This window comes from Stegodyphus dumicola, chromosome 7 (genome assembly GCF_044657685.1).
Source record: "Stegodyphus dumicola isolate Sdum_Otavi_A_Nest chromosome 7, ASM4465768v1".
Classification (NCBI taxonomy): domain Eukaryota; kingdom Metazoa; phylum Arthropoda; class Arachnida; order Araneae; family Eresidae; genus Stegodyphus; species Stegodyphus dumicola.
In genome coordinates, this window is record NC_140774.1 from 28,911,672 (window position 1) to 28,926,363 (window position 14,692).

General features: G+C 32.5%; 1 protein-coding gene across 3 annotated transcripts in view; it reads left to right on the forward strand.

The window, feature by feature from the left end:
- Positions 1-14,692, forward strand: part of LOC118199557 (protein toll-like) — a 91,925-nt gene that overhangs the window by 1,113 nt on the left and 76,120 nt on the right. The window contains exon 2 of one of the 3 annotated variants that reach the window (XM_035371447.2): positions 13,256-13,446. The exons of the other annotated variants lie outside the window; for them this stretch is intronic. The gene's annotated coding sequence lies outside the window, so the exon portion shown is untranslated. The remainder of the gene's footprint in view (positions 1-13,255; positions 13,447-14,692) is intronic. 3 annotated transcript variants of the gene reach the window in all.

Genomic DNA, 14,692 nt, shown 5'->3' on the forward strand with positions numbered 1-14,692 from the left:
ACTGCTTCATATTGATGGCCTGTCGTCAAGTTGCCAGTCGGCCATTACTTAAAAAAAAAAAAAAAAAAAAAAAAAAAAAAAAAAAGTAAAATAAAATAAAATAAAATAAAAAAGAATCCTTATAGGGTCAGTTTTCCTGACCCTATAAGGATTCTTTTTTATTTTATTTAGGGTCAGTTTTCCTGACCCTATAAGGTCCTTTTCCTTTTTTTTTTACTTCCTTGTACGAAGTAAAAAGGAAGTATTGTAATCGCGAAAAGTTTCAGGCAGCATATTTCAACGAAAATATCCATTTTGACCGCTATCGAATGCAGTTTAACGATGTTTTTGCGTGATATTTGTACGTAAGGACAGAATAAAAGACTCGTTTCCTCCAAAAAAATTATAAAACTGCTTTAAAATGAATTCTGAAGAGAATTTTTCGTCTAAACGAATGTATGTACGTACGTGTCTCGCATAACTCAAAAACGAGTAGCCTCAAAACGTTGAAATTTTGTATATAGGACTGCTGTAACATGTATATGTGTACCTCGTATTTTGGTTGCAATCGGCCGCACCAAACGTATATAAATATATTTATATATATATCCACGCTGTTACCCGGCTCAGTGATTTCAGTTTCTTTACTCGTATATGTTTGTAAATTGTACATTTTTTGCTTTAAAAATTTTTGAATTATGTTCTGTTTATTTTCCGGTAAAGGTTTTTATGCCTTTAGTAAATCTGTATGCAACATTTTTAGAATTATCAACAATTTTAAAGTTGTCTAACTGCCGCTAAGCCTTTTTTTATGGCGGCCATTGATTGTTTACATTTGAAACAGCAGACTAGTGGATTTGTTGCCAATCTAGAGAAACTTAGCATCGCAACAACAAAGATAACGCCTTCATTTATTATTGCCAATTAAATCATATTTAATCCTTTCTGGAATTTTTTCAAGGAAATAAATGTTTAAGATTTACTTCGTAATTTTTAATATAGATATTTCGAGTTTTTACGTATTTTTGTCTTCTCGCGAAGTGAGAACTGAATTAATTGAATGAGAAATACTCAATCGTCTGTGAAAAACTGTTTCTTTTTTGTTTTGTTTGCTTAATTTCTTTTATACATCATTCTAGCTTCAATACTATTCAATACTATAATATAGTATTTGAATAGAAGATGAGGCAACGGTTAGATAATTCTATTCTTACAATGATATAAATTTTGTGCATTATGAGTTATAATATGAACGAAATATAATACTGTTAAGTGAATCTAGCGCCAGAGTGTCGCTATGGTGAACAAATACTAGAGTGAATTTTAAAGAATGCATTTATTCTATTGTGGTTTATGCGCTGTCGGCGAAGTAGATTTAATTGAACCCAATAAGTTTAAATGAAATGAAAAAAAAAAAAAAAAAATGCGTATAATTTAATATTCCGTACAAGGAAGTCATGTGGTGTACATATCAGATTTTTTTTATGTGTCCTCATGTGACTGAGTGACCGCTCCATCTAAAATATTATGATGAAGTCTTAAGCAAGTTTTAAATAACTCAGGTATTTTAAATAACATAAGTCGAAATTTCAAATTCAAGGTATAGTAGTCGAAGACTACTAAAATTAGTCTACTTAAAAAAAAAAAAAAAAAAAAAAAAAAAAAAGCTGACTCAAAAGTTTAATGGCGCATTTTGACGTTTGCTAGCAAAATATTCACTGGTACATCTGGGCGATAAAACGTAAACTGCAGATCAAGCTGCTAAAAGCTGTATACCCAAAATATTCAAAACCCTGTACTTAAATAATTCTTACAACTTAATTTGCATCTTAATGAGGACCAAGGGCAGGAGAAGTTACAGTGAAGATTTAAGTCGTTCTCATCGTACACGCTTCTTGTACAAATACAGTAAAATTAAATTACGTTTTCGTGCAAGTTATGTGTTTCATATTGTATTTATTTTGTTATATTTAATTATTTTTATTGGTTTTGGGTTATAAGCTTGTTGCACGAAATGCTGTTGTAAAGTTTAAATAAGCAAGCGCATGGGGTGCAGGAATGAATTAATCCATTTTATATTAATTGCTATGGGGGATATTGTTTCGCCTTACGAACATTTCGGGTGAAGAATGGCTTTCAGGAACGAATCAAGTTCGTAAACCGAGGTTTTGCTGTATCTATAAAGCCATTGTTACAAGAAAAACTAACTTAGGGACTCGACAAAAAATTTACTCAACGCTAATCCAGATAGATATTTTTTTCGAATGCTTTGAAGAGAAGAAATACAACTCTTAAACTTCTCAACAGGAATTTGTGACCTCTGAAAGGTTAACTTGAGATAACATTACTTCCAATTATTCTAAGACTCTTAAAAGTTTACATATGTACTTAAGCTGATCATATGAGGAGCTAATAAAAAATTAATTAAATCTTTAAAGAAAAATATGAAACTTTTGGACTTTTATGATAAAATTGTACTTGCATGAAAAATTGTCCTTACATTCACATGAAATAAACAAAATTACTCAAAATTTAAATTCTTCTAGATACGCACGTGCGTTAATAAATAAAAACTACAAGAGCATACCCTAACTATTATTTAGAGAGAATCTGTATATGATTTAGAGACGATCATTATGTTGTAACCAGTAAGGTGATTTTTTTTAATTTGTCATTTTACATATTGTGTTTGATATTTTGATTTCCAGATTTCCTATGTTTACCGACATTAAAATGCTAATACGAGAAAACACTCAATTGGAATAACAGCTTCCATTATTCTACATGAGCGGGAGATACATTTATCTCAAGAGACTCTAAAATTCATGAAAATATTTTAAATCTGACTTGAATTTCATCGTATGAGATATCCTGAATGATTCATCTCAAAAGACACGAAAATATTTGAAAATTTTATTGAATTACATTTGAACTTATGTGACTGATGAACTTAAACGATTTATGACAACAGATTCTAGATTTCATTGAGAATGTCTTAATTAATTTTGAATTTCTGTTAACTGTTGATTCTTAGAGATTTTCCTGAAAGTGCTCAAGAAAAAAATAATAGAAGAAACTATGGCTGTTATTGGGAGTGCAACAAGAATCAGCTTAATATTCATAAATTTGCAAGACTAGTTTCAAAGGTTTAAATTTGGAACCTTCTTCTTCAACTGGTCAAGTGCAAAAGACGAACAAGAAGTCAGTGATAAGATCCAGCGATAAGATAAACACAAAAATAAGGAAGATTTTCGTACGAAGTTTTCTCGTCTAAATCGGCTCCTGATCAAGAACTAGATTAATTAAAAGCCGTTGCTTTTGACAAAGGCATTTCACCTAACCTTTAATGACCAGGAGTTAGAAAAATTCTGATCTCAGTACATCAAAAAACATCCACTCGTTTTAGGAGATTATAAGAATTCTGTTGCCGTACCTTTCTTTCAATTGATTAGCTGTAAAATTGCACATATTTTACAGATATTTCGACTTCTTTCCTCTTCGTTTTCTCTACTGTCAATAAAATTCGTAGTTCTATATTTAAGGATCCTATTCCGAGAATAGATTATTGGGGTATATACAGTATACTTTTCAAATGCGGTTTAATTTACATTGGTCAAACTAAGAGAGACTTAAAATTTCCTGCTAAGGAATATTAGACATATGTTCAGGAAGGAGAAACACATAAATCCTCTGTTGCTGAAAATTGTTGCTCGGAAAATCCAATATTTTTTAAAAAATCTTTCTTTTGGAGAATTAGATTTTCTAGAGGCGTTTCACATTCATAAAAATCTTTCAGTTCTAGTTAACAACCCCAAGTCCTCAGCTTTTAAAGAAATAATTTCATAGTTTGTTTTAAATGACACTTCGTCTTGTAAGGGTTATTTTAATTTTATAACAGTTATTTTTAATTTTGAAACCCTTTCGTTTAAATTTCTGCTTCCCACTTACAACTCCCTACCAGACAGAGTTTTTAGTATCGAGTTGCATGTAAATGAGTTAGGTGTGGTGATGCACGTTTTAAAAATGTATTATGAATCAGTTGAGATTCGTGCACTAACCTAGTGCTTCCCATTAAAGAGTAAAGAACATCTGTACTACAAAAATATACTTTATTTACATAGCAAAAGCGCGCACCAACATGCCTGACGAAAACTCGTTCTCTTAAAACATACATTTTCCTAGACTCAGATAGCGCATGCGCATTGACAATTACCAAAGGAGCTGTACAAAATTACATACAAATTACCTGAAAATGCAGCATTCCATAATTTTCTAGACATGCTAACAAATAATACTAAACTTAAAAAAATAAAAAATAAATCAAATGGTTACGATGTATTCAAACAAATACAAAACATTTAACAGATGTATCACTAGTTTCACAGTTCTACCACTGCTGATAGTCATAGGAATATTTTCAGTCATATTCTTTTGGACTGGATTATCCAGCTCAAGTCTGTACAGTCTTTGTACTGATCTTAAAAACTCAGAAGTCTCTGTTTTTATGAGAAGAAGTCTCATTTGTCCATCACGATCAACTATAGGTCTGACGTCTTTAATTTTATCATCGTACACTCCCTTAAATGATTCTCTTTGAAACAATGACATATGAAAGAGCTATCTCATAATAACATATTAAACGAGCTATCTCAACTCTTTCAATTTCCGAAACTGACAAAATTTTGGAGGTTTCGTTTGCAATTCTTCGTAATTTAAAATAAAACCTAAGAATCCAACCTAACATGCGTACAATTTTCTTTATAGATAAAAAGTACCTATAATACCAATTGTAAGGTTTAGAGTCTTTATTAAGAGTTTTCAATATTGATTTACGCTTTTCTGAATTTATGACCTCATCGTCCGGCAAATCGGTGCTTTTTGACCATGACGATTCTGGTTCTAACAGCCATGATGGGCTCTCCCACCATTTCGACAGCAAAAATTGTTTAACTGAACAGCCTCTAGAAGGGAGATCGGCTGCAGTCAGCTGCGAAGGGATGTGATGCCAATTTTCTATTTTTGAAAGTGTTCTGATTTCTTGGACACGATTGCAAACGAAAATTCCCCATCGTACGTCTCGCCGGATCCAGCACAAAGCAGTTGTTGAGTCAGTCTAGAAGAATGTTCTTAAATTTGGCGTGTTCAAATCTGAAAAGACCACTTGTCCCAAGCGTGCTCCGGTTAAGCAGGACAATAATTCCAAACGAGGGATGGATGTATTCTTTAAAGGTGCAACTCTAGTGCGTGCTTGCACAAAATTTAGGAAAACCTTTTTTTTTGGTCTTTACTCTTAAGAAAATACAGTTAGCATAGGCATACAGTTAGCATAGGCTTGTTGGCATCCCTGAAAATATGAAGACCCACATATTCATTAACCGATCTGTCAATATTAAGCCATTTAGGCATTTTGACATCATACAGCAGTTCCAATTCTTTTACCGATTTCATGACTTCTTTTCTAAATGTTCAGGCAATTTTTGATTCCAATTTAAGCGTAATTTCCAGCACTCCTGCAGTATCTACTTTGGGAATATGGTAACGGGAGAAAAGAAGCCTACTGGGTCAAATAACTTATGTGCGCAAGAAAGGAGTGTTCGTTTACTCGCGATAATCTCCTCTTTCTTAAGTAACTCAGTTTTACAGGAAAGAGTATCATCCTTCAAATCCCTAAAATGCAAACGGATGTATCTAATTTAGAGCTGGAAATTATTTCGGTTTCAGAATTCTACTGCCATACTCTAAGATTATTACCAGTGACAATAACATTCTCGATTCTAGTACAAATCTATTCAATATTTCAACATACTTAAAACTAGTCAGCAATTATCAGTATACCAGGACTCCTTCAAAATATTGGCTGTAGCTGCAAACTGATCTAGGTTACGATTTAAATGATAGTTCAACGTAGCGGGTAACAAAAACGGACTACAGTAAAGCTCAAAAACTACACAACAATGTCTAGAAATTTTCGCATTCTCTACTTTTGCTCCTTTCCACAAGAAACGTAAATAAGCTCTTCTCTCTTGTACCAATCTGCAAGAAGGCTTTCTCAATGTCTGAAATTACTGTAATAGGATATTTCCGAAAACGATTCAACAATGTTGGAATTATTTCTATTAGGTTGGGACCTTTCTCAAGACAGTCATTTAAGGAATGTTCTCCTTTGGCGTGTGCCGAAGCATCAAAAACCGGCCTTACTCGCGTAGTTTCTCCAGAGTCTTTAAAAACAGGCCCCTATAAGGCAAATACTGCTCTCTACCTACTTCACCTTCTGTTACCTCTTCAACCCCGCAGTTTTGTTTCCAAACTGTCGCACAACGATGATAGCGTAAAGTGTTTTTTGGTTGAACTATTATTTATCAACACAAGATTCAATAAATCGCGAACGTACACTTGTATAAGAATATCTTCACTTCCAAAACAGTTCTTTAAATGTTTGATGACTTTCGGATAATTTTCTTTAGTTGTCGGGAAGCTCTGCATTATTTCTCGTGCTTTCGATTTGGCAGCAGTAGCCTAGATCAGATATACGAATTTTAAATGATCATCTAGAACTGGATTTTCGTGTATCTTACTAAAAGTATTTTAGAATTTGCCGTTGCTCTTGAATCAATAGTTCTGGTTTCGTTTACAGATGCATCAGTCAGCAAATTTTTCTCCATTTTCACAGTGACTTGCTTCACTTTCATCCTAGGTTCTATTAATTTCTCCTTGTAAGTCTCACATGACTCAAATTCTTTAGTATATTCTTCTTGCGAGACTTCTTTCGATTTCGATAGGAGATCCAATGTTTCTTCATCCAACAGTTGTAGTCGAATTCCTTTATCGTCCAGAATTTCCAGGCACGATAACAGAACATCACTGTTCACTTGATATATCTGCTGCTGAAATCGTGAACTGTATTCTTCGTCAATTACTTTCATATTATGCAGAGGAAATTAAGGTGATAATCCAGGAAAATTAGTTTCAATGACCAATAAGTAAAATAACTTGAAAACGTTTCTATTATATTTTGGAAAGTGAATGTATATTTTATAGTTTTAATATTTTGGAGGAACTTTGGGGCAACTACATAATCAATTGAATATTGTTCCTTTTGAAGATTATGAAACATTGCACATACCTCTATAAAATCCTCTTTAGATTTGCTTTCGCTTAATCCCAAGCTCTGAGTAAGGTCATTGGATTCTGATTCGATGAACATTGAGATATTGATAGCAATCTCTCTCTGTCTAATCCTTGATTTTTTATATTTGGGATTGTTTGACTGAGTATATTCTTCTTCATCTAAAGCATAATTTACAGGCTGCTGACCTGATTGCAAAATCAATGCTGGGATTCTGGGCAAGCTTTCGTGTAATCTTTTCTCGAAACCAAATCGAACAATACTCGCCAAAATATACACCCCCCAGTTAGTTATCTGGTTGCCAACGTAGCTTCGAAAATAATGTTAATAATGTTTGTAGGTGTATCTAATTAGAAGAGTTCTGCGTTTTGTATGCATTGAACTCATAATTCTTTTTTAATGGCCAGGCGCTTTCGGAAGTGGTGGCCGTTTCATTATGGAAGCACGTAGTAAGTGGCCACCGTTGCCTGGTATTAAGGGACGGACAGTTACAATCATACCTTCTCCGAGGCTCGAATCCGGGTCCATTGTTACAAACCACTATACCGGTTGGGAAACCATACACTCAAAATGAAAATGAACTTATAATTATTTATGATTTCGATTTATGAATATATCTATATCTATCTATCTGTTTATCTCTCTCTATATAATATACATAGATAAAAATATATATAAATCAAAATACGTAATTTTAATTTTGAATAGTCCTTTGATTCTCCCTTTCAATTCAGCTATTCGTCTTTTTTATTCTAAAATTAGTAACTGCTTGTAATAAATTGCTCTGAACTGTGTCATTACAAAATTAATTCATGACAGGATTCTTGTAACACTAATCATGCAGATACTTATGAGATTCCAGCCAATAATAATTTTAGAAAGTTATTAATTAACGAATTAACTTACAATTAAAGCCAAAGTAAATGATTTCAAAGGCGGTTTCATCTTGAATACTTCGCATTCGTTCTGCTTTCTGTAACTAGATTACTGTTGCTGCAATTTTTTAACGCAGTGTTTCCGAAAATGCGAAACGTTCTTAACGAAGGGGGAGCGTTTACTGATGCATAAATTGCTTTCAGATTTGAGCCCCGGTGGACATGCCTGGGTGTTCGGCGGTCACAGCCATTAGGCCACTGGTGGGTTGAGTAATAATAATAATAAAAGTATAATGTTTGCGTGTTAGCGAAAAAATTTCAGTTTCTTGTCAAAATATTTTACCTCAGGAAATTAAAAATAAGAAAATAAAATTTGAAAAATAGGTAGATGCTTTCCCTGGAAAGCATTTGGGATCGTATTCTTATCTTCAAAGCTAAAGTACATAAAAATGCATGTATTCTTTCCATCATATAGTGTTGTAAAGAAATGAGACAGAGGTAGATGACCTTATTCTTTCCGATGTCAGAAAAATTGTTGTGGTAGAAGTAAAAATAATGTTAGCTCATAAGATAAGATATAAGATAGTTAGTTCATTATTAGATACAAGATAAGATAGTTCATTATTAGAGTGATATTTTTATCACTGGACGTTACAATGCTTGCTTTTTGTCGCTATTTACTAAAACAGATTTCTTAAATACTTATTTTTATATGACTAGACCTGTTTATTATGAACATGCAAAAATAAGTCCTTGTAAATTTTTTTAAATGTCTATTGTTTATTGAAAATAAAATATTTTCATCTTTAAAAATCACTAAACTCGCCTGTGTACAGATTTTGAAAATTAGAATTTTTTAATTTTGCTTTACTCACCTTCTATTTTTAATGGTAAATTTTCGCATTTATAAGCATTTTGTTTAATCAAAAGAATTGAAGTTATCAACGCAATTACATTAGATATCTTAGCAATGTATTAATTTTAAACTATAACCAAAAGCAAATTCAGAGAGGCATAAAAAAAGTTGGAGCAGGTGGAATCTTGGTATAAATATTCTGCAATTGTTTTAAAGTCTTCACTTTTTTATTCAGTCGGTCACGAGCATTGAGATTTTCCAGACTGCTATTGTAGTAACTATTTCGTTTCTATCTTAGCCAGTTTTAATTTTCTCTTCATTTAATGGAACCACTCTTCATTTTAAAATCTTTTTAAAGATACTAAATGAATCTAAAATAGGAAGGAATAAATAGTTTAATTAACCATAAAAAATGTGGCAAAATTAATTTTCAACATTCGATATACTTCTTTATTTCCACCGTTGAATGTTAGATAGTTAATTTATTTTCAACTAAAATCGGTCAGTTTTAACTGATTATCCGAATTTATTACAAGTCTTGATTATCCGAACACTTCACAAATTTCTCTTTTATAATGTAGGTGACCAATGAAGTTAAAACTTAGAAATGCGGTACCAGCATGGTATATGAATTCAGTTGTTTTGTGTATAGAACCAGTGTATTTATTTCTCCAATCTACATGATTTCTCGTTTAATCACTATGCCTCAGTTTCCTTATTCTAGCACACTGCCGCCTGTTTCTTGTTCTAAACTTTTATTTCTTTCGGTCTTCAGGTCTAGATAGAAAAATTTTGTGGTCTTAGTACCTAACTACAAAACAGCAAAGTTGTAACTATGGCACCTAAGTACAAAAGTTTAGGTTATCCAAAATTCAATGCTTGCTGCTCCTTAAAAGTGTGCAGACGAAGTGCTTTAACTATTGGTTTTATAATGGTTTAACATGAGTGATTGCAGTTATTACGATCTTCAATTCGTTTTGCTGAAATATACAATTAATTGTTGAATTAAAGTATTAAATGCCAGATAATCAATTTGTTATATTTTGTTAAAATGAATAACATAATCTTCATTAATAAATTGTGTACTTAAAACATCATATTTTAAGTATGAAAATGAATTATCCGAACTTGTCCTGGTCCCGTTCATTTCAAATAATAGCTGCTCTGTGCACGTATTCTGCCATATTTTTTGAAACATAGTAAATAGACTTATCTTCTATTCATTTGTCAGATATAAAATGTAAAGCATCAGATTGGATTGAATTATACACTTGATCCTTCCGCCTAAGAGGAGGTATGCTTTTGTAAAGGAATGTAAAATGGATCATTTTCACACGATAAAGCATACTATAATAAGATACATGATAAAATTATGAAAACGTCTATGCCGGAATTATGCCATTCGCCGGAATTTGGAGCTAGTTGTAATTTTTTGGTACCTTCTTCTCCAACCTGACAAGATAATGGAGGCGCTGTATTCATCTCCCTTCATATTGTAAGTACCAGTACAAAGGTGACTGTTATTTCAAGTATTGTACAATACGGACATTTTAAAAGTAAAGAACAGAACTCCATAGAGTTTGTCTTCATAGAAAGAATGCTTAAAAATTGTTATGTAAAAATGTAACCAAAACTACCATAAACAAAAGACTCACTTGGCCTTTTTAAATAGTTTTAATTAACAAAACACAATTAAGATAAAACATTACAATTAAGGCCGTTATAATTACACATTTAAGTTGCACAGTAAATCTCGGAGAACACCATGCTTAGTGTCTTGAGTCCAGTACGTCGACTGACGGCTATGCTTACCTTAATTCAGCATAGAAATCCCAGTGAGCTGTGTACACTTTGTCAACGTAAAACAACAATACCTCTGGTTATACTGGCATTATTATCTAGGCAGCCAAAGTCCGAAATTTTTTACTGATCTTTAGCAGCACTTTAAGAGCCCAATGATTTATAGACAAGATCCTGCCAACTTCTGTATGTCTTTGTTGGCCGGTGGTTTTCCCGGCGGCCGCTAGGTGGCGCTCATTGAACCGTGGGGTTACAAAAATAAATTATAATTTGTCATATGACCCCGAAGAGAAAAATTTAATATAGTAACATTTTTTTCTCGTATCTTGAATTAGAAACGTGTCTGTGCTACCGTTAAAGAACGGAATCCGTTATTTCATAAAATAACTTGGTATTTCATGAATGGCCTAACTAAATCAGTTAAAATGTATGAAATAATTGTATTCTACAATTTAACTAATTATTTTATAGTATAGCGATTGCCTAATCGTTAAAGTATTAAGGACGGCACGCGACCCCTCAAAGTTGCGGTACTGTTTGCTAATAAAAAGTGTGCCTTTTTCAAAAGTAACATGCAATATAATTCCAAGTGTCATTACAGCAATTCTTGTTCTAATAAATAATTGAAATTAAAATGAAGGTATTTCATAAATTTTAAATTAAAATGCTCTTACATTTTGTTTTGCTCTTACATTTTACAGTGTTTTTATTAAGTCAACGTAAGTTGTCTTACCTGTAAGTTTTTAATAATATCTAAAATAAAAATAATAATAATTATTATTTGTATTACACGAATTATTTATACTTTTCGTATTGGATAAAATTTTTGTAATATTTTTTAAACAGGGTAAGTTTCTTTTTTGCCAGCAGGACAAAGTAGCCTAATAATTTATATAATTATAAATTGTAAGAATTTAAATATAACTATTGCTGCACTATATTCTGTTATTTTTTATTGATGTTTAACTAATCTAACTATAATATAATATTATATTATATATTAGGGTTTTCTTTATTATTTACCTATTATAATCTGTGTGTATTATGAAATGTAATTTTCGAGAGTAACTATTTATCATCGCTTAATTTATTAAACAACAAACTTGTTTTAGTTTCAAATTGTTAATTTTTCACTTTTCTAACATTAGTTAATTTATAGAATAACTAGGTTTAAAGGGGAAAATTATTACTCTATTACAGACTTTGTAGAATTATTACGTTTATTTTGAAGTACATGAAAAATAATCAATGCCCTCACTGGGACTCGAACCTGGACCTCTGGAATATGCACCGAGTGTGCTACCGTTACACCTCGAAGGTAGGCTTCAAGGAGGTAGAAAATACTTTATATACTCCCCTTTTATGGGGGGGTTGGGAATTAAGATACCCAATTGCCGAATCTGGTAACGAATTATCGTCCACCACCTTTTAGTTCAGGTACCACTGTAAAGTCATTAAATTATTTTGAAACCAATGAAAAGAGCAATGCCCTCGCCGGGAATCGTACCTGGACCTCTCGAATGTGTGCCGAGTGTGCTACCGTTACACTACGAAGGCATGCTGGAAGGAGGCAGAAAATACATTATAACTTTAATCGACTTGACTAGTTATTTCATGAAATACTTACTTATTTCATGAAATAATTGAAGTATACTCCTTAACTAAGTCATTTTTTGGTGAGTATTATAGATATAAGAGAAAAATGGTCGCTTTCAAATGTGAAAACTCGTAATAACTGAACGTTGAGAAACTGAGATTGTTTTGCGTATGCATGAATTATATACATGAACAGCAACACATTGTGAACATCAAAATGTAAGTTTAAATAATTTTCAGTATACGAATTGGCATATGTTATATATGGCAATATATGGCATATAAGTCTGAATTCGAAGGCTGATTGTTAACTAAATAAATAATAAAGCTGGCTGGAGGGCCTTATGCATAAAATCATAAACCTGGGTTTCCCAGATTACGTCACTCACATCACTTATCTTATGGATCGACGCTTTGTCGTTCGTGTTAACAACAAAATCTCCTAGGGCTAGGGTCCCACAAGGGTTAACTTAGGGCCCGCTTTACTTCAATATTTACACAAACGACATCCCACATACTCAAGACACTACTCTAGTAATGTATGTTGATGATACATACATTCATGCGGATTGTTCATTATTTAATTCCTTTAAATGTATTACAGGGTGGTAATAATTTAAAGTGAAACGGACATTTATAGTGAAACAACGCAAAATGTCGTTTCGAAACTAATAGCCCTTCTAGGCTACACCCCTTTGGGCTTAAAATAAACTTTTCTATGTCTTTAAATGTGAACAAATATAAAAAAAATTTATCGCATATATTTTCCTGTCATAATAAGTTTATGTTTTCATATATAATTTTTAACAGTCATTCGTAATTAAAGTCATATTAGCCAAATTATTAACTAGTTATTTTTAATATGTGTTTTTTGTTTCTTTTTTATCTGTATGCTCTTTTTAAAGTTTTAGAATAAATTACACTGGCCCGCTTAATGTTTTTCTTCTGTTTGTTTGGCTCTCTTCAAAACGTGTTTGTCCATTACTATATCAGAGCTATATTCTTGAATCATATTTCTTTCAGAGTTTTTTTCCCACGGAAAGATGCAATTTTGGATTTCGTGGAGTTATACTACAGACGCAGCACAAGACTTGCTACAAGAGACACATTTTATGTACCATTTATTCTCAGGCTCCTTAGGGGACGCTGTAATTGCTCTTGGAAATACTGTTTACTAGAGCCCCAGAACAGAACTTCAGTATCACAATATTCCTGTAAGAACGAGAACATTTTGTACAACTTCTTGTTGTCTGGTTAAACAGGCAGTAACATTATTCTACAAGCGTAGAACTATTTGGCTTTTTCAATACATTGGCTTCGCAGTTACAGGTGACAGGTGAGAGCAGGTCTGGACGCCCGGGCGGCTTGCATAGACTAATCGGCTATCGTCCGGATCCTGCAACTGTTTAAAGCTACACTCCGAAATCAAGACATTACATGGCCATACAAGGGCAAAGTATCAGTTTTTCTGCATGCGTTGCATAAAGTAGAATTTACAAAATACAGGTAACAGATCTGAAGACACAATACATTCCATATTAGCTTTTGATGGGATAACGTTATTTTAAAAGCTCACTGTTGCGGGAATTTTGCTGTACTGTAAAAACATGCCCAAAATAACTTTGTAATTAAATATTCTTCTGGTTACATCGCATGTTAACACATTGCTAAACATACTTGTTACACTATACATTGACGAAATCATCTGACGAAATATTTTGTTATGGATTTCAGATTTGGCAGAAAAGTATAAAAAATGCGACAAGTCATATATTCACTTCATGACATTTCACTGATAATGTCTTTGCTGTTCTCTGATTACCAAGAATGTCAGAGAATAATATTTTAAATGGAGCTTATCGTTTCTTTATCGTTGACTTCGAACGTTATCGGTAGCTGGATTCTATATAACAGGTGTTATCTGTGACTCAATAAAAATCTGCACCTTGTTGCTATTTCACTTAATCTCCACCAATAAAAGAATTTGTAAGACCTTTTGAACCTGTTTTTCCACGAGTGCTATTAGTGCTTTAGCTTTCGCGTTTTTTAAAGAAATAAATAGCGAATGATGCCTGTAGTATAACTAGTGTTTATAAACAGATGAGAAGTTTACGAAGGCTTACTAGATCGTATCTTAACACAGTTATCATCCATACATATTCCAAAACATATTCTGAAGATCAAAATTAATCGGCTCATCAACTAAAATAGATTACCTGCATTCAAAGACATGTGTGCTATGTAAATGATCTGAATAGACGACCTTCTAAACATTAGTATGACTCTAAAAGACTGAGTAACTTAAAGGATTAAATAATAATTAGTAACACTAAGAAACTAAATTTTTAGTTTATTACATCGATAAAATACATGAATTTGTTGTTACAGCGATAAAATATATGAATTTGAACATGTTTTCCAGTACTTGTGTATTGTCTGGGATCCGCTGATAGACCACCT